The sequence below is a fragment of the Pogona vitticeps genome, chromosome 3 (genome assembly GCF_051106095.1).
Source record: "Pogona vitticeps strain Pit_001003342236 chromosome 3, PviZW2.1, whole genome shotgun sequence".
Lineage (NCBI taxonomy): Eukaryota > Metazoa > Chordata > Lepidosauria > Squamata > Agamidae > Pogona > Pogona vitticeps.
In genome coordinates this window covers 132,265,832-132,285,414 of record NC_135785.1, presented here as the reverse complement: position 1 = coordinate 132,285,414, position 19,583 = coordinate 132,265,832, and the positions used below count along the sequence as shown (strand labels likewise).

General features: G+C 44.2%; 2 long non-coding RNA genes across 2 annotated transcripts; one reads left to right on the top strand and one right to left on the bottom strand.

Annotated features, from left to right (window-relative positions):
• Positions 1–3,774: 3,774 nt before the first annotated feature.
• LOC144588221 (uncharacterized) lies at positions 3,775–4,637 on the bottom strand. The gene is made up of 2 exons (XR_013543661.1): positions 4,213–4,637; positions 3,775–4,072 (listed from the first exon to the last, which is right to left on the bottom strand). It is a non-coding gene; the product is annotated as an uncharacterized LOC144588221 (long non-coding RNA).
• Positions 4,638–9,384: 4,747 nt separating this feature from the next.
• On the top strand, positions 9,385–16,305 carry LOC144588270 (uncharacterized). The gene is made up of 2 exons (XR_013543761.1): positions 9,385–11,000; positions 14,821–16,305. It is a non-coding gene; the product is annotated as an uncharacterized LOC144588270 (long non-coding RNA).
• Positions 16,306–19,583: the final 3,278 nt, after the last annotated feature.

The window sequence follows — 19,583 nt, the reverse complement described above, 5'->3', positions numbered from 1 at the left end:
CGATTATGTTCTCCCTAAGCATCTCGTCCAGCTCCTTCCGCACCTTGTCCCTATAGGGTCCCGTTACTCGGTATGGGGATACTGCCTGCGGGGGTGCATCCCCTGTGTGGATCCGATGCATCACTCCCTTCACTATCCCCGGCTTGTTGGAAAACACCTGTTGATAATTACTAAGCAGCATTTTTAGTTCTTGCTGCTGGTCTTGGGTGAGTGCAGGACTGATCTTTACCTCCTCTGGGTTGTATTTTACTTCCCCTCTACCCTCCCAGAAGGGTAATTCAGCTTCCTCACTCTCAGCTGCTTTTATCGCGAATAAAACCCTCTGTTCCCCTCTGTAGTAGGGTTTTAGGGCATTCACATGAACCACCCTCCTTGCTTGGTTCTCCTCCTGCTCTATTAGGTAGTTCAGGTCTGACATCTTGGAAATGACCCTATATGGTCCTGCCCATTTGAGCTGCAGCTTATTCTCTCTGCAGGGCCTAAGCCAAAGCACTTCCTCCCCTGGGTCAAAGTGCCTCTCTCTAGCTTTGTGGTCATACCATGTTTTCTGTCTGACCTTCTGAGCTTGCAGGTTTTCTGCTGCCAGCTCTAGATTTCTCCTTAGGTCATTCATCAAGGTGTCTATGTAAGTCACAATGTCTTGTGGGTCATCCTGGGTGATCTGCTCCCAATCTTGCTTGATCAAATCAAGGGGCCCCTTCACCCCTAAGTGTGCAGCAAACATGTCAGAGTGACCCCTTTGTAAGATCATGGGGCGATACTTTTCAGGTACCACCAGCTGACTTCTGATCCCATCTCCCCCTTTTGAGATATTCCTTAGGGTTTCTCTATATAAAATCCCCTTTTTCTCCAGAAATCTCACTGGGGTTTCAGGTGTTAGCTGGGCGTCAGTCACCTGTTCAAAACACTTTTGGAGAGTGGCGTCTGCCTTTTGCTCCTGTCCAAATCTGCTGTCTGTGGTTAAGGTTTCCACCACAGCTTCTGAACTCCCCTCTGCTTCCGTCTCTGGCTCATCATTACCCCCTTGAACTGTCCCCGTGGTGGCTTGTGAGCGTGTAATCACTAGCACCCGTTTCACATGTTCAGCCAGGTCATTTCCCACGAGCACGGCTGCTGGCAGAGTCGATGAAATCGCTAGCCGCCAATCTCCCCTCCAGCCTTGAAAGTTGACAGGTACCTCTGCTACTGGCAGAGAGATTACCTGCCCCTCAATCCCTGCCACCTTCATGCTCTCATTTGGGATTATAAACTCCCTAGGAATAATATCTGGATGGCACAGGGTTACCTGGGAACAAGTGTCCCGCAGCCCCCTATACTGACGGTCAAGTATTCCTACGTCCACCCCTGCTGTCTCAAACAACTGAGAATCAGTTTTTACCAGCAAGCAGCGCTTTACCTCTATAAGAGGACCATTTTCCTCAGCCTGATCAGCAGAGGTAGCTGTTCCAGACTGAGTAGCCATAGCAACAGGCTCCCTCTGTGACAATGAGCTTTGCTCCTTCTGGACACAGAACACAGCTTTTGGCTTGGTCCCACTAGAATTCTGAGGCACCATTCCTTTTAGCTGCTTTAATTTCTCACACTCTGAGATTAGATGACCCTTTCCCTGACAGAAATAACATTTTCTGGTGTATTTTGATTCTCTCTCATCTTGTTTTGGTTTTCCCTCCAAAATCTGAGGTCTTAGTTTCATGTCTGAGGGCTTCCCTTCACCATGGGCCCCTCCCCCTTGCTGGTTTTTCCCTGGTCCCTGAGAGTACTTGCTGTAGGTTTCTTTGGGTTTACCTACAGATTTCCCCTCACCCAAGGGCTTTCTTATTTGGGAAATAAAATCTGCGATCTCTGCGGCTGCTGCCACAGATTTCGGTTTCCTTTCCCTCACCTGGAATTTCAATTCCCCATGCAGGACTGAATAGAACTGTTCCAGCGCTATCAAATCTTTAAGCTGCTCATAGGTCTCTGTCCCTTCCTGCGATAGCCATTTCTCAAGCAGCCTCACCAATTGGGCCCCCACTTGGGTAAAAGTCTGTTCTGGTTTTTTTGTGAGGGACCTGAATCTTTGTCTCAGCTGCTCTGCATTTATCCCATGTCTGGCAAACACCAGTTTTTTAAACTCTGCAAAATCTTTCATCAGTTCCTCAGGCATCTCGGCATAAACCTCAGCCAGGCTACCACTGATTAAAGATCGCATGATGGTCATCTTCTCAGTTTCCCTCACTGAGAAGTCCACAAACGCTCTTTCCACTAATGAAAAGAACACCTCAGGACAATCTCCCTTGTGGTACACAGGGAATTTCTTCAGGTCAGCTTTAGACAGTTGGCCTCCCTCAGAATCCCTATTATTATTATTGTTCTGATTCATCAGTTCCAATTTTTTTAATTCAAACGCCATTTTCTCTCTCTGCAATTCCAATTCAATTCTCTGTCTCTCTAATCTTTCTTCCTTTTCCATTCTCTCTCTCTCTAATCTTTCCTCCATTTCCCTCACCCTCAGTTCATGCTGTTGGGCTAGGAGTATTTTTCTGAGTTCTGGGTCCTGCTCTCCTGTGCTGTCACCTGGCACTGAGCCAAATTCATCCTCAGAACCTTGGTCAATCTGGGGGTCTTTCACTTCACTCATTTCGGCCATCTGGCTTCGAGTCAAGGGCATAATCCCCCCTCAGAACAGGCTGCTTTAAAAGTCAAGCCTCAAAATAAAACGACCACTTTTTCCTTTTTGCCTCAGAACCAGCTCTCCCTAGAGATTGCTGCTGTTCTTCAGCACTAACTTGCAACAGTATCGAGTCAGAGCCTACCCCCCTCTGCTGGGCCTCTCAGCTGGCAAGCTAGCTCACTGTTACTACGCAGATTTGCCTCAGCTTTTTCCCGCCAAAACTAGGCTGCCTCAGAGCACCTTAATCTAAGTCTCCCCAGTTGGCACGTTCTTCTACTAGCGCACCTCCCCGTGAGGTACACCTAGAAGATTACCTACGCGCCTCAGACTGTCCCTGACTAGACCCCCCTTGCTCTGGGCACACTTGCCAAGGCTTTGCTGGACCGCTGGACAACTGGACCAGTCGTATCCCACACGCTGGACACCAATCAATGTGACAAACCCAGACCTACTGGGATATGTCACACAGTTACACTAAGCTGCCACCAACCATTCCCTATAAGAAGTCACACAGACCAGGGATGGATTTTTAAACAATAAAAAGAATAAGGTTTATTTAAATACACACAGGGAAAAATAAACAATCAGGTGAATAAAATAAAGTAACGTGGCTTATTCTCACTCATACAAGCATACAGTCTGGTTCACACAGAACCCTTAACTTGAAGCACAGACCCTGAACCTATCAGTTCTGGCTAACCAACAGACACCTGAACCTATCAGGTTGGTACTCTGACACACAGTAGTACCCTGTCTGACACACAGACTCCCACAACAGCTTCTTCTTCCCAGCTGCTGCTTCGTCACAACCCAGTGTCTCTCAGCATCTCATATTTATACAGTACAGCCCCTCCTCCTGATGTCCCGCCTTCCACTCCCCATAGGATGGAACTTTCCCTCCAAACCCATGACAGACAGGTAACATCAGTGCTGTATGTAACAATAACCTCTTCTAAATGTATGCATATATACACAAGGTATGGTACAATACTAAAAGCCTGTTTATTAGAAGACCTATTAAAAGTATATTGTAAAGCAATCCTCTTTCATGGATTGACATGACATTCAGATTAGCTTAATTTTGTTTTAACCTGTTATAAATATCTACAAATATGCACAAGTTATGGTAGAATAAAAACTTTATTAAAAACAGTATATTATAAGGGGTATTGTAAAACATACATCTAAACCTCAGGGGTTTGTAGAAACACATGAAATACAGGACAGATTTACAGTTTCTATATTCCTGCAGGGCGATTTCTCATCATCAACAGCCTGACCCTCTCCAGTGGATGCGTTCGAAACATTGTCGTCTGCCTCTTTCAGGTAATTTCTGTGCGGCCCATACCCGCAGTCGCACTCAAGCCCATCATCATCATGCCCAGGGTCCTCCTGTGTTTGAGCTTGAAACAAGCTCTCCTGTGATTGAAAATGAAACAAGCTTTTAGTCATTTCTAAAAGGACCTTAAACCCCCAACCCTAGCACAAATCCCCTAACTATGGCTTTTTAAAGCCCTTATAACAGACCCTAGCTACGTCTTTTAGAAAATTGATCTTACCATGTTGACTTGAGACTCATTGACTTGATGCTCTGTAGTCTCCTCATCTTCCTCAGCACCCCCCATTAGAGTACAGGCCATCTTTCTTCTGCTTTCCTGTTTGGATTTTGCGGTAAAGACAAAGAGGTCTTCTGCAGACTTGCCTTTTCTTCTTAGCTTTTCTTCAGGCAGGCTCTCCCTAGGCCTTGGAGGGACTACTAAGGGACACAAGGGCTGGGAAAAACCCACAGGCCCATAGTAGTAACCTAGAGGTCGCAAACGCCTTTTGGGTCTCCCTGTATCCTTTTGGCTTGTTGCGGGGATCAGGTTTTCTTTGTCCTCCATCTCCTCCAAGATGCAGCGATCTCTGCAAAGAGCTACAAGTTACGCAGAATGGCCCCGAAAACACCTCCGTGGCTTTTCAGCAACCTCTGTGGGCTTGCCTAAGGGCACGCTGAGACATGGCACACCCCTTTCTAACCAAACCAAACCACCCCACCCCACCCCTCCAATCGCTCCCCGTTGGACTATAGGGGCCGCCTGATGTTTTGTATAATTACACATTGTCTTTAAGTTGCAAGCTTTTTAAAAAAATGTGTAGTCCTTATGAGTGTTGTCTATTTTGTGTGTTGTTATGTGGAAAATGTTTTACTTTGGACAGTCTTAAAACAGTTTTACTAAAATGTGGGTTTTTATTTTTTATTTTTGTACTCTTCAACTTATTGCAGGTTTCTACTGCAAAGAAAGGTCAACACCGGAGAACTCTCCAAAAACGTGGCTGTGGGACTTTCTGAGCGGCTAAGGCCTGTTCAGGCATGCCTTATGACCATCCCCTTTTCTACACAATCCCTTCAAACAAACCCGTTGGTCTACAGAGCCGCCTGTTGTTTTTTTTGATAGTTACATATTGTCTTTAAGTTACACCATTTTTTCAAAAGTCTGTAGGCATTATGAAAGCTGTCTTTTGTGGCTTGTTAATGGCTGTTCAAACTCTGTCTGAATCCTTTGGCTTAAAACTAGGGGATGGTTCCTAGACCCTTAAAAAGGGGGTTTAATACACCCACCCACACACGTAAACAAAATACACACATGGTTTGTGAAAAAAATCCAAAAACATGCAGGTTTTAGGTCGCAGCTCTTTCTGTTAGGTATAATACCAAAAAGTGTTGATAAACAAAATGTCTATTTATTACTGCATATTTCAACAGATGCGAGGCTTATCTATGCTCAGTACTGGTAAAAATGAAGAAACAGCTACAGATCAAGAAATACAGTAACTAAAAAGATATCGGACAGCGCCGAGTTGGATAGACTAACACTGAAAATCAAAGGAAAAGAAGATACAAAATATTATCAAACATGGGCCTTGTTCTATCAATGGTTAGAAGGATGTTGTATACATTAGGAGTGTCATGTATATGGTATTTGTTTTAACAAATGATTATTAGCTGTACCCAGGTGACACGATGTTAAATCAACATGGATGGATTTTATATAATAAAAAGAAAATTAAAAACACACACAGACAGGTTCTAGGAAAAGACCATGGGTATAAAATGTGGGAAATGTTTTACTCTAGACTGGTCTCTGGGTAGAGTGGTTGGCATATAAATTATATAATCTAAACCAAATCCCTTATGAATACACAGTGGAAGTAAAGAACAGATTTAAGGAACTAGATTTGGTGGACAGAGTGCCTGAAGAACTTTGGATAGAGGCTCGTAACATTGTCCAGGAGGCAGCAACGAAAACCATCCCAAAGAAAAGGAAATGCAAGAAAGCAAAGTGGCTGTCCAACGAGGCCTTAGAAATAGCAGAGAGGAGAAGGGAAGCAAAATGCAAGGGAGATAGGGAAAGTTACAGAAACTTGAATGCAGACTTCCAAAGAATAGCAAGGAGAGACAAGAGGGCCTTCTTAAATGAACAATGCAAAGAAATAGAGGAAGATAACAGAAAAGGAAAGACCAGAGATCTGTTCAGGAAAATTGGACATATTAGAGGAACATTTTGCGCAAAGATGAACATGATAAAAGACAAAAATGGAGGGGACCTAACAGAAGCAGAAGACGTCAAGAAGAGGTGGCAAGAATACACAGAGGAATTATATCAGAAAGATTTGGATATCCCAGACAACCCAGACAATGTAGTTGCTGACCTTGAGCCAGACATCCTGGAGAGCGAAGTCAAGTGGGCCTTAGAAAGCCTGGCTAACAACAAGGCCAGTGGAGGTGATGGCATTCCAGTTGAACTATTTAAAATCTTGAAAGATGATGCTGTTAAGGTGCTACATTCAATATGCCAGCAAGTTTGGAAAACTCAACAGTGGCCAGAGGATTGGAAAAGATCAGTCTACATCCCAATCCCAAAGAAAGGCAGTGCCAAAGAATGCTCCAACTACCGTACAATTGCACTCATTTCACACGCTAGCAAGGTTATGCTCAAAATCCTGCAAGGTAGGCTTCAGCAGTATGTGGACCGAGAACTCCCAGAAGTACAAGCTGGATTCCGAAGAGGCAGAGGAACTTGAGACCAAATTGCTAACTTGCGCTGGATTATGGAGAAAGCCAGAGAGTTCCAGAAAAATATCTACTTCTGCTTCATTGACTATGCGAAAGCCTTTGACTGTGTGGACCACAGCAAACTATGGCAAGTTCTTAAAGAAATGGGAGTGCCTGACCACTTTATCTGTCTCCTGAGAAACCTATATGTGGGACAGGAAGCAACAGTTACAACTGGTCATGGAACAACTGAGTGGTTCAAAATTGGGAAAGGAGTACGGCAAGGCTGTATATTGTCCCCCAGCTTATTTAACTTATATGCAGAATACATCATGCGGAAGGCTGGACTGGAAGAAACCCAAGCCGGAATTAAGATTGCCGGAAGAAATATCAACAACCTCCGATATGCAGATGATACCACTCTGATGGCAGAAAGTGAGGAGGAATTAAAGAACCTTGTAATGAGAGTGAAAGAGGAGAGTGCAAAAAACGGTCTGAAACTCAACATCAAAAAAACTAAGATCATGGCCACTGGTCCCATCACCTCCTGGGAAATAGAAGGGGAAGATATGGAGGCAGTGTCAAATTTTATCTTCCTGTGCTCCATGATCACTGCAGATGGAGACAGCAGCCCTGAAATTAAAAGGCGCCTTCTTCTTGAGAGGAAAGCGATGACAAATCTTGACAGCATCTTGAAAAGCAGAGACATCACCTTGCCAACAAAAGTCCGAATAGTCAAAGCTATGGTTTTTCCTGTCATGATGTATGGAAGTGAGAGCTGGACCATAAAGAAAGCAGACCGCCGAAGAATTGATGCCTTTGAATTGTGGTGCTGGAGGAGGCTCTTGAGAATCCCCTGGACTGCAAGGAGAACAAACCTATCAGTTCTAAAGGAAATCAACCCTGAATGCTCACTTGAAGGACAGATCCTGAAGCTGAGGCTCCAGTACTTTGGCCATCTCATGAGAAGAAAAGAGTCCTTGGAAAAAACCTTGATGTTAGGAAGGTGTGATGGCAAGAGGAGAAGGGGACGACCGAGGATGAGATAGCTGGACAGTGTCTGCGAAGCAACCAACATGAACCTGACACAACTCCGGGAGGCAGTAGAAGACAGGAGGGCCTGGCGTGCTCTGGTCCATGGGGTCACGAAGAGTCGGACACGACTAAACGACTAAACACACACAAATTAAATTAAATTAAATTAAATTAAATTAAATTAAATTAAATTAAATTAAATTAAATTAAATTAAATAAATAAATAAATAAATAAATAAATAAATAAATAAATAAATAAATAAATAAAAAAAATAGTTTCACTACAAATGTGGGTTTTTATTGTCTGTAATCTTGAACTTATTCCAGGTTTCCTTGTTGCCCATCATCTCCAAAGCGTCACAGCCCCTGCAAAGAGTGACAAGTGCGTGCAGAAGGGCCCCGAATTCGCCGCTGTGGAGTTTCAGACCCAGGAAGCCTCAGGGCATGCCTTAGGACCACCCACTTTTCTACACAGACACTCCAACGGCGCCTATTGGTCTACAAGGAAGCAGGCTGGCCCTACCCTTCAGGAGCCAATCCTCAGGTCTCCCTAGGGTCACGGGGGTCCCCCAACTCTAGGTAAACCTCCTATAGGTCGACGGGGGCCTCCACAACCCCCTGACGTCACCCCAAACCCCGCCCCTTCCGGCGGAGGGGGCCAGGGTTGATCCTTGACCGGATGTCCCGCCTTACAGGGCTGTTGTAGCTGTCAACGATTGATTTGATGAATGCTATGCTACCTAACTACTTGTGTGTTTTGAAAGGTATCCTGTTACACTGCACATTTGGTGTAGGGTAAACTGGACTGCAAAGGGTCTGATAAAGTCGAGGGGAGGAACGACATGACATTTAACACACTCCTCCCTACCGAACAGCAAACGCCCCTTGATCGATTCTTTCAGCAGAATGTGGTCACATAGCCGCTCTGCGCTTCCCAACCATGGACAAGGGCTGGAGACCAGCCTTGGTGCCGGAGTGACTTGCTGCCCCTTTTCGCTGCTCCTGCCGCTCTCCTCTTCACCGCTAATCGGGGGGGCAGAGTCACTCACAGCTTCCTAGCCAAGGGTCCTCACCTGTCAGATGTTCGTGTCCCTTCCTCGGCTGATTGTTGCAGCCGCTGGGAGTTCAGCAAAAGGTGGAAGAAGTCATCTGTGGAGCCGCAGCAGTGGCAACATCAGTCCTCAATGCGCAGCACAGTCGCGGTGCGGTGGGGAGCTGGTGTGCAGAATTTGCCCCACCCTGAAAGGTTGCTGATGAGCATGTAACTCTATATCTCTGTTAACCCCTCTGCAGTGGATGCTGCCTGGAAGCCGGAGCGTTGCCTGGTCACAGTACTGGAATGGACCCAGGCTCAAACTGAACCCAGACAAAACTGAGATTTTGTTCCTTGGGGAGACCTCTGATAGGTTGGGGGGTGGTCCTTAGGCTGGATGATACTCACCTCCAGTTTAGAGACCAAGTGCGTAAGTTGGGTGTTCTTCTGGACCTGTCTCTCTCTTGGCAGTCCCAAATTGCAGCCATGTCCAGATCAGCCTTCAAAAAGCTTAGGCTAATCACCCAATGTTGCCCCTATCTAGACAAGGACTCCTTCAGGACTTTGGTGCAGGCCCCGGTCATCTCCCACATCGACTGCTGCAGTGGCCTTATGTGGGGTTTCCCTTGAACCTGATCTGGAGACTTCAGCAGGTCCAGAATGCGGCAACCAGACTGAGGGTTGCTGCAAGTAAATTTGACCACTCCAGGTGTAGCTCACCTCCATTGGATGCCCATCGCGTTCTGGATTAGGTTCAAGGTTCTGACAATCACATACAAAGCCCTCCGTGGTTTGGGCCCATGTTACTTGTCAGAGTGTCTCTCCTTAATGTCATCTGCCTGACCCACAAGGTCATCCCAGTTGAATGAATGAATGAATGATTTAATTAATGAATTAAGTTGGCAAACATGTTGTTATTGTTACTCTTATTATTGTGCCTCAAGAAATCCCCCGGCCAGCACGGACCATGACTATGTTCCGACCCTATTTGGGAGAGCTCAGTACAATTCCCCCTACGTGCCAACTTAAAAGCAGACCTAAAGGGCAAATCAGAGACGCCTTTATAGATGACCAAGGTTTTCTAGGTTCATCATAGCTGACATTACCCCAGTAAAAGTTTAGTTCCACAATGAAATCAGACAATCATGAACAAGCATTTCAAAATTTCATCTGATTACCTTAAGTGTAGGTATTTTCTTTGTTGCAATAATTCCAGGCAACTTTAAAAGTTTTTAATTTCTTCAAGTTGTTTTCCACATTGCTTCTATATTTTATACGGTGCTTTAAAATAATCCTTACAGCTCTGAGCAAAGTTGTAGGTACAATTGCTATGAATGAGCCATGTCCAAAGTAGTCTATCCTAGAGAGGATGTTGACACCTATCTCATGTCTTTTTATCAGGGATATGGTTGCTCGGCTATGAACGGCTTCAGCCATCTCCTTGAAAGTCACTCTTCAAGTTCTGCAAAGGATTGGCTGGATCCCAGAGGGACCAGGGCATCAATGCAGATAAGTGCTTTTCCTAACGTGCTAAGTTCTGGCTGGGCACATACATGTTATTTCCCCCATTGTCATCTACTGGGGGGTTCCATCCTTCCTTTGAGCCTCTGATCTCCCTTCCTTTTGGTTCTGAAATTTTATTTTCTTATATTGAAGAGAGGTGCTGCTGTATGCAGTGAATTACTACTGGATGTTTGTTGCTTGTCTGGTCCCTCCTTTCGATTGCCAGTATTGAGCCAACAGAGCAGGGGTCCCCAACTCCCCCGGTCCATGGCCTGGTAACCGGGCTGTGGCCTTGTCAGGATCGGGCCGTGGAAACAGATCTCCTGCCCCCCCTGCATGAACACCCCCTCACATGCACGCACACCCACTGCACACATGGCCCACCCACCCCCACAGGTGCCCCGTCCCCCCAAAGAGTCCACGGTTTGGAAAAGGTTAGGGATCACTGCAATAGAGGACATAGGTTGTCAGTTCATATACTGTAGAGAAATCTGAAATGTAGCTCAGTCATAATTGCCCCATCCAGATGTTCAGAAAAGGGTTAAACTGAATGCCTGAGGAAGGTGAGACTTCTAGCCCTTGTTGGTCTCCTTGCATCTGGAGTGACCGTCTAAAGAGGAAAGCTTTGGTCAACATGGGTAAATTGTCTTCCATGGCATGAAGAGAGGCGGCAGTGAGGACCTCTTCGCATATTCAGACGAATCCTTCCCTTGAAAATAGGAAATGCTGATATCTAATGGGTAAATGGTGCACATATATTGCTATGGCTGTTTACTAGCAGAGGTTTGTGATGTAAGTCTGGATTTCACTTAAACTGAAAAAAAGTAAATAGGTGAGCTTTATTTAGAAATGTTTTTCTGTGTATTTAAAAATGCTTAGAGCTAAGTGTATGTGTGTGTGTGTGTGCATAAACTTTACATGTTTTTACATTTTAAAACTTCAAGACTGTAAGAGATATATTTCTGTTTTCTGCTGTTTTATTGTGCCTTATTTTAAGGCTATAAGCCATTATATTTTTTAGAATGAATTCAACACATTCTCATTGTTCTTTTTTACTTTCAAAACAGTTTTTACTCTAAAAAATATTATGCTCCTGTATTTCAAATGAAAGTGCATGCCTACAACTTAAACTCTATTTTTATGTACTAAGTCAGAGGTGACTCAATGGCATGCAATAACAACACTGTTAGGAATATACTCTCTGTGTGTCTATATATATTTGTGAACCGCTGCCTCAAAGCACTATCCTTCTGTTGCTTAGCTGTAGCCTGTAACTACACTCATTCTTCTTAAAAGTAACTTTTTAACTTCTGCTGGAGTACTCTAATTGGCAGCCAACTGCACAAGCCAGAATAATCAACAAACCCTTGCCATTACTAAACAGAAGCATCTTTTTTATGAATAGCTTTTTTGCACTCACTGTTCAGATTGCAGAAACCTCTTTGGAGCAGCTGTCAAGTTAAATATATACACAAAACAGGGCAACCTAAGTTGATTCTAGCCTATGGTAGTCAGTCAGAACTACTGCAATGACTGGAAAATATTGGTTTAGATAAACAGGCTGCCCCATTCGTGGGTAGTCTGCCTAAATATTTTGGATTTTATAACCACAGACTCCCTGCCCTTCCACGTGCTCAGAAAGAGCAAGCACAACCCAGATGATGGGAGGAGTAAGGGAGAAAGGCCAAGTTTCAGAAAAAAGCAGCTTGCCAGCACCATGGCTTGTCCAGTGGGGGGCACTGGAGCAGTTGAAAACGAAGTCAACATTCCACCCCATTCTGGCTGCATAGTTAAGGTCTCAGAATTAGGGGATAATTTGTCATGGAACTATTGCGGAGAAGGAGGAGTTTTTGTTTTCTACAAACTTCTATAAACTCTTGCCCCCAGCCAAAGAATGGCAGTCAATATTTTTAAAATTTTGATTGCCTGGTGTATTTATTTATTTATTTATTTGTTTGTTTGTTTGTTTGTTTATTAATTATTATTAATTATTATTATTAATTATTAATTATTAATTATTACTATTATTTATTATTTATTTATTATTATTATTATTATTATTATTATTATTATTATTATTATTATTATTATTATTATTATTATTATTATTATTATTATTATTATTATTCCCCTGTCCCTCCACATAGGATCAGGGGAAGTGTTCAATTTGTCAATATCTTGAAGCAGCTTATTTTTAAAGTCATTTCACAATACTGGACATTGACACTGACTATGGAGCTGCAAGGCTAAATTTCAGTGCATTCCCAGCAATTACACACACGGGGAACAGACTAGAGTTGCACAAACCTGCACCTAAAATATAGAAGCCCCTGACAGGGATTTAAAACTGTGCACGTTGGGGGGTTGTAGGGGCAAATTGGTTCACACTAGCAGTTACATTATGTGGATGTAAGAAAAAAGAGCAAACCATTTGCTCCTGAAGCACATCAAACAATACCTGTCTGAATTAGCCCATACTTTATTTTAGTGTATTTATTAAACTGTGAGCTGCTTTCAGTCCCAGACCTAGTAGAAAGGCAGCATGAATTAAAGTTAGAGTAACGTTAAAGGTTCCCCGTGACAATTAGTCCAGTCGCGTCCGACTTTAGGGCATGAGGCTCATCCCCGTTTCCAAGCCGTAGAGCCAGTGTTTGTACAAAGACAGTTTCTGTAGTCATGTGGCCAGCGCGACTAGACACGGAACACCATTACCTTCCCACCGTGGTGGTATCTATTTATCTACTTGCGTTTTTAACATGCTTTTGAATTGCTGGGTTGGCAGGAGCTGGGACAAGCGACGGGAGCTGACTCCGTCGCGTGGATTCAACCTGCTTGTCTTTTGACCTTGCAGTCCAGTGGCTTCTGTGGTTTAAGTGCCACCACATTAAATGTAATTAATTAAAGGTACTAAGAAGCAAAGCTGGCTTTCTGAGCTCCAGTCAAGACCTCTAACCGCCACTACAGTGCTAGCAGAGCAGTAGATTTAACCTGTGGATTCAGCCCCTGACCATCAAAAGGTGGTTAGTGGAAGCCTCTTTACTTTTAGAAAGAAATCACATTCAGACATTGGTTTAGGAGAAAAATGTATAAAGCTAGTATGTCTTAGAGGCATACTTTGATATATAAAAGATGATAGGATTCCTGGTTCTAATTCACTCAGATGCAAATTGAAGGAGCTACATTTGCCTCCTTAGCTCTCGAAAGCAAAGGCAAGATGTCTCCTCTTCTCCTCCACCCACCCCCACCCCCACCCCCACCCCGAGGGTCAGGAAGGAAATGTGAGAAGAAAGGGGTGGGAGGAAGGCCAGCACAGGTCAGGACAGGTAAAGGACATCTTCGGAAGCCCTCCCCAAACAAAGGCACGCATCCTCTCGGTAAGCTGGGCTGAACTCGGTCACCTCCGATGGAGAGCACATGGGCACCCAAGTTGTCACACTGTTTTCCAAACACCACCCAGATTTCTTCTCCCTAAGGCTATTCATCCTTTCTAGAGACACATTTAGAGGCACAAAGTGTTCCAAGTCAAGAAGCAGGTCGGAAAATCTTCCAAAATTCCCCTTTCCCCCCTCCCATGGGCCCCGGCCCACACCTTATTTATGGTATTCAGGGGTCTCTCAAGGCAATATCTGGAATGTGTTAATTTCTGGCCTACAATTTTCATTTCCAATCAAGGAAGAAACAGAGTGAGTGACTTTGTGTGGGGGTGGATGTTTTACCACGGGGGGAGGACACACACAACTGGGCTACTTCATCTGGTCACGGCACCCAGAATACAACCACTTGTTGTAAAGACTCCAAACAACCCCATCTTCGAAAAAGCTCCTTCCCTTTTTACTGCCAGGGCAGGGATGTTCAAGCACACACAAGGCATGATTTACACAGATAAATTAAGTGGGCTAAACTTGTTTGCCTACTTAACTTGCCCTGTACAGTTATCTGACACCTACTCTCCAAAGAGTTGTTTGCGAAGGAAGGAAGAAACACACTTCTCCTGGCTGAAGTTGTGTCAAGAAGAACCGTATGATATGACAACTCATAATCTCATCTTAATTATTCATTTGCATGTACTGGAAAGAAAGAGCCGTGCAAATGATATGCATGTACATATTCTTCTGTTATGATTTCAGATGACAATTATAAGAATGTTTCTAGCAAATTAGCCCTAAAGCTGAGTAGCACTAGCTTAATTGCTATCATTAAGATGGGGATTTTTTTTTTGTCCTCCCGGTATTATGCAATGCAGTTCCCAGTAGTTCTTACGGCATGTCTAATGATAAATGACAATGGACATTTGTAATGCAAAGTACCTGGAGGGCTAAAGGGTCCCCAGCCCTGGTCTCTCATATTTGATGCAAGGTTGGTTATACCAACAACATTCCAGATATGCCACAGCCATGACCAGCAAATTGCAAGGAATCCGTCTGTGACAAATCAGGTGATACCAGATATTGTGAGCTTGTAAATCCTCATGCTTTCTCCCTTTTGTTGTCCTTGACTAATCTGGAGAGTCTTTGGGTTATAATGATACGGAACAACCAAGCTTCATTTCTCCATCTACAGATCCAAACCTGCTTGCTTGTAAGGTGGGAGAGGACAACAGAAGTTTTGACCGATAAGCAAAAGAATGTGCAAGACATAGCAGACGGAAAATCAAAACAGGACTGTCTGCGCTGCTGATCCTGTCCTCCCTCTGTTGCCACTTTTGCCAGTAATTCTGCTTGGTTGTGTCACATCAGCACAATAGGAATAATTGGTTGGTTGGTTGGTTGGTTGGGGCCATAACAAATCCAGACAAGAGAAACACAACCCAAATAATAAAGCAAAAACAATCAGGCAGGGGAGTGCAGCATGAAATGGAGCTACGTGGAAAGCATCACAATAAGCCCACAATATGCAAGTCAAAAGATTTTTGCTGTTGCTGCACTGGGAATAATGTACCTGTAAAGGCAGAGCAGGGAATCTGCAGATATGCAAAGGATATAACTTCTGAAAGTAAACTGCTATATGTTAAGAAATTTCCATAGTCTGATACTGAGTTACACAAACTGGCATGCAACCGATACATTCTCAGAGATTTCTTAACTTACAACCATTCAATTCCAAATGCTACATCTTTTGTTTAACGATGCAACAGGATTTCCGTCATAGAATAAATAAGCAAGGAAAAGAAACAAGCATCCTGGTTTTCAGGCAGCATACTGTTATTCTGAGAGTCATATTTCTCACAAGGACTGGAAAAAATATCTAATTCTATCTTTTCTGTTCTACAGCACATTTTTATTCATATCATAATACATAATCATTATACAGGTTTAAAAAGACAATGTTTTAGACCTAATTGATAAATGGAAGATCAACAAGTTACTGCGCCCAGATGGCAGCCACCCAAGGGTTACTAAGGAACTGAGAAATCAAGTTCCTGATCTCTTAACTAAAATATACACCTTGTCTCTTAAAACAGTCACAGTGCCAGATGTCACACCAATCTTTAAATAGGGAAGAAGGGGGGAGTCGGGAAACTACAGGCCAGTTAGCCCAACATCTGTTCCAGGGAGAAACCTTTTAGAATTCGTAGAAAAGGTCAACAGGCATGTGGATGTGGGTGAACCATTAGATATTATCTATTTGGATTTTCAGAAGATGTTTGATGTGGTCCCTCAACGAAGGCTGCTGAGAAAACTCCACAGTCAGGGGATAAGAAGGCAGGTCCTCTTATGAATGGGTTGAGAACCAGGAAACCAGGAGAGTAGGTCCAGTCAACAGGCGATTTTCACAATGGCGAGAGGTGAAAAGCGGTGTGCCCCAGAGATCTGTCCTGGGACCAGTACTTTTCAATCTGTTCAGAAATGACCTGGAGGCAGGGATAAGCAGGGAGGTGGCCAAGTTTGCCGTATGCTTTCTGGGAATGCTCCCGTTTTGTAAGCATAACTAAATTGTTTCTTTAATTCATGGCTGAAGGATGATACCAGTTCAAGAGTCTAAATTTAGCCTCCAGCTACTGCAGTACAGAAAAGTAAATCAAGTAAAATTAAATAAAATAAACAAGCCCTGGCACTCATTATGTCTGATAATAATCATTGTTTGCCATCAATTAAATTCCAACTTATAGCAACTCTAGCCAGGGATTTGTAGGTAGGGGAGGGTTTTGAACCGCACTTCAGGTGGGCAGGAAAAGGCCATGGGCATTAGGTGAGATGTGTCGAGGAGGGACTGACAAGAGACCGGGGCGGGTGGGAGGGACCATGCATGGGTTGGGCCAGAAAGGCAGGGTGGGGATAGAGGGGGCTTGAGAGGAGGAGAAAGAAGAGGGTTGGGGGTGAAGGGGGATTTGTGGTAGGCAGGGCACGCAGCGGGGAGCAGAGGGGGCATTGCGGGAGGGTTTGTGAAAGGAAAGGGGTGGTCCTGGGAGTGAAGAGGGGTGGACAAGAGGGGTTTATTTGCTTAATGGAGGTGAATGAGAAGAAAGGAATGTTATTTTCTTGGGTATATAAGGGGAAAATGAAATCCAGTCTATCAGAGGTGTTTTCTACTCTCTACACCAAGAGAGACTCTTAATAACTGACTGAATCCTCTTCAGGGAAGACCATGAAAAGCATTTCCTTGACATTGAACACAGATAGGGTCTGAGACATATGTCCCCCACCCGAATATTGAAGCCAAGCCTTATGTTGTCTTTGAACAGAAGAGAAATCACCCCTTCTCTTCAGGAAAGCCCACGGAAGGGATTTCCCTGACAACCTATAACTCAAGACGGGTAGAGGATATATGTCGCCTAATCCAAGATGAAAGGCGCCTAAGGACGCACCACGCCACAGAAGTGAAACAATGCAAAGACTGATAGTTTCCTTCAACCAGAAAAGAAATTACTTCTTCTCTTCAAGAAAGCCACGAAAGTCATTTCCTAGAACTGCAATCACACAGGACGGGTAAAGGAAATCCTTTTCGTAATGAAAATCACACTACGAACCCAGCCCCCCCAATTACGACAAAGCCAAGCCTGATGTTGCCTTTGAACAGAAGAGAAATCACCACTTCTGTTCAGGAAAGCCCACGGAAGGGATTTCCTTGACAACCAATCACTCAAGACGGGTAGAGGAAATACGTCGCCTAATCCAAGATGAAAGGCGCCTAAGGACGCACCACGCCAACGAAGTGAAACAATGCAAAGACTGATAGTTTCCTTCAACAAGAAGAGAAATTACTTCTTCTCTCCAAGAAAGCCATTTCCTAGAACTCCAATCACACAGGACGGGTAAAGGAAATCCTTTTCGTAATGAAAATCGCACTACGAACCCAGCCCCCCCAATTACGACGAAGCCAAGCCTGATGTTGTCTTTGAACAGAAGAGAAATCACCACTTCTGTTCAGGAAAGCCCACGGAAGGGATTTCCTTGACAACCAATCACTCAAGACGGGTAGAGGATATATGCCGCCTAATCCAAGATGAAAGGCGCCTAAGGACGCACAACACCACTGAAGTGAAACAATGCAAAGACTGATAGTTTCCTTCAACAAGAAGAGAAGTTACTTCTCTCCAAGAAAGCCATGAAAGTCATTTCCTAGAAATCCAGTCACACAAGACGGGTAAAGGGTATCCTTTTCGTAATGAAAATCGCACTACGAACCCAGCCCCCCCAATCACGACGAAGCCAAGCCTGATGTTGCCTTTGAACAGAAGAGAAATCACCACTTCTGTTCAGGAAAGCCCACGGAAGGGATTTCCTTGACAACCAATCACTCAAGACGGGTAGAGGAAATACGTCGCCTAATCCAATATGAAAGGCGCCTAAGGACGCACCACGCCACCGAAGTGAAACAATGCAAACACTGATAGTTTCCTTGAACAAGAAGAGAAATTACTTCTTCTCTCCAAGAAAGCCATTTCCTAGAACTCCAATCACACAGGACGGGTAAAGGATATCCTTTTCGTAATGAAAATCGCACTACGAACCCAGTCCCCCCCCCAATTACGACGAAGCCAAGCCTGATGTTGTCTTTGAACAGAAGAGAAATCACCACTTCTGTTCAGGAAAGCCCACGGAAGGGATTTCCTTGACAACCAATCACTCAAGACGGGTAGAGGATATATGTCGCCTAATCCAAGATGAAAGGCGCCTAAGGACACACAACGCCACTGAAGTGAAACAATGCAAAGACTGATAGTTTCTTTCAACAAGAAGAGATGTTACTTCTTCTCTCCAAGAAAGCCATGAAAGTCATTTCCTAGAAATCCAATCACACAAGACGGGTAAAGGGTATCCTTTTCGTAATGAAAATCGCACTATGAACCCAGCCCCACCAATCACGACGAAGCCAAGCCTGATGTTGTCTTTGAAGAGAAGAGAAATCACCACTTCTGTTCAGGAAAGCCCACGGAAGGGATTTCCTTGACAACCAATCACTCAAGACGGGTAGAGGAAATACGTCGCCAGTCCAATATGAAAGGCGCCTAAGGACGCACCACGCCAACGAAGTGAAACAATGCAAAGACTGATAGTTTCCTTCAACAAGAAGAGAAATTACTTCTTCTCTCCAAGAAAGCCATTTCCTAGAACTCCAATCACACAGGACGGGTAAAGGAAATCCTTTTCGCAATGAAAATCGCACTACGAATCCAGCCCCCCCCCAATTACGACGAAGCCAAGCCTGATGTTGTCTTTGAACAGAAGAGAAATCACCACTTCTGTTCAGGAAAGCCCACGGAAGGGATTTCCTTGACAACCAATCACTCAAGACGGGTAGAGGATATATGTCGCCTAATCCAAGATGAAAGGAGCCTAAGGACACACAACGCCACTGAAGTGAAACAATGCAAAGACTGATATTTTCCTTCAACAAGAAGAGAAGTTACTTCTTCTCTCCAAGAAAGCCATGAAAGTCATTTCCTAGAAATCCAATCACACAAGACGGGTAAAGGGTATCCTTTTCGTAATGAAAATCGCACTATGAACCCAGCCCCCCCAATCACGACGAAGCCAAGCCTGATGTTGCCTTTGAACAGAAGAGAAATCACCACTTCTGTTCAGGAAAGCCCACGGAAGGGATTTCCTTGACAACCAATCACTCAAGACGGGTAGAGGAAATACGTCGCCGAATCCAAGATGAAAGGCGCCTAAGGACGCACCATGCCACCGAAGTGAAACAATGCAAAGACTGATAGTTTCCTTCAACAAGAAGAGAAATTACTTCTCTTCAAGAAAGCCATTTCCTAGAAATCCAATCACACAGGACGGGTAAAGGAAATCCTTTTCGTAATGAAAATCGCACTACGAACCCAGCCCCCCCAATTACGACGAAGCCAAGCCTGATGTTGTCTTTGAAGA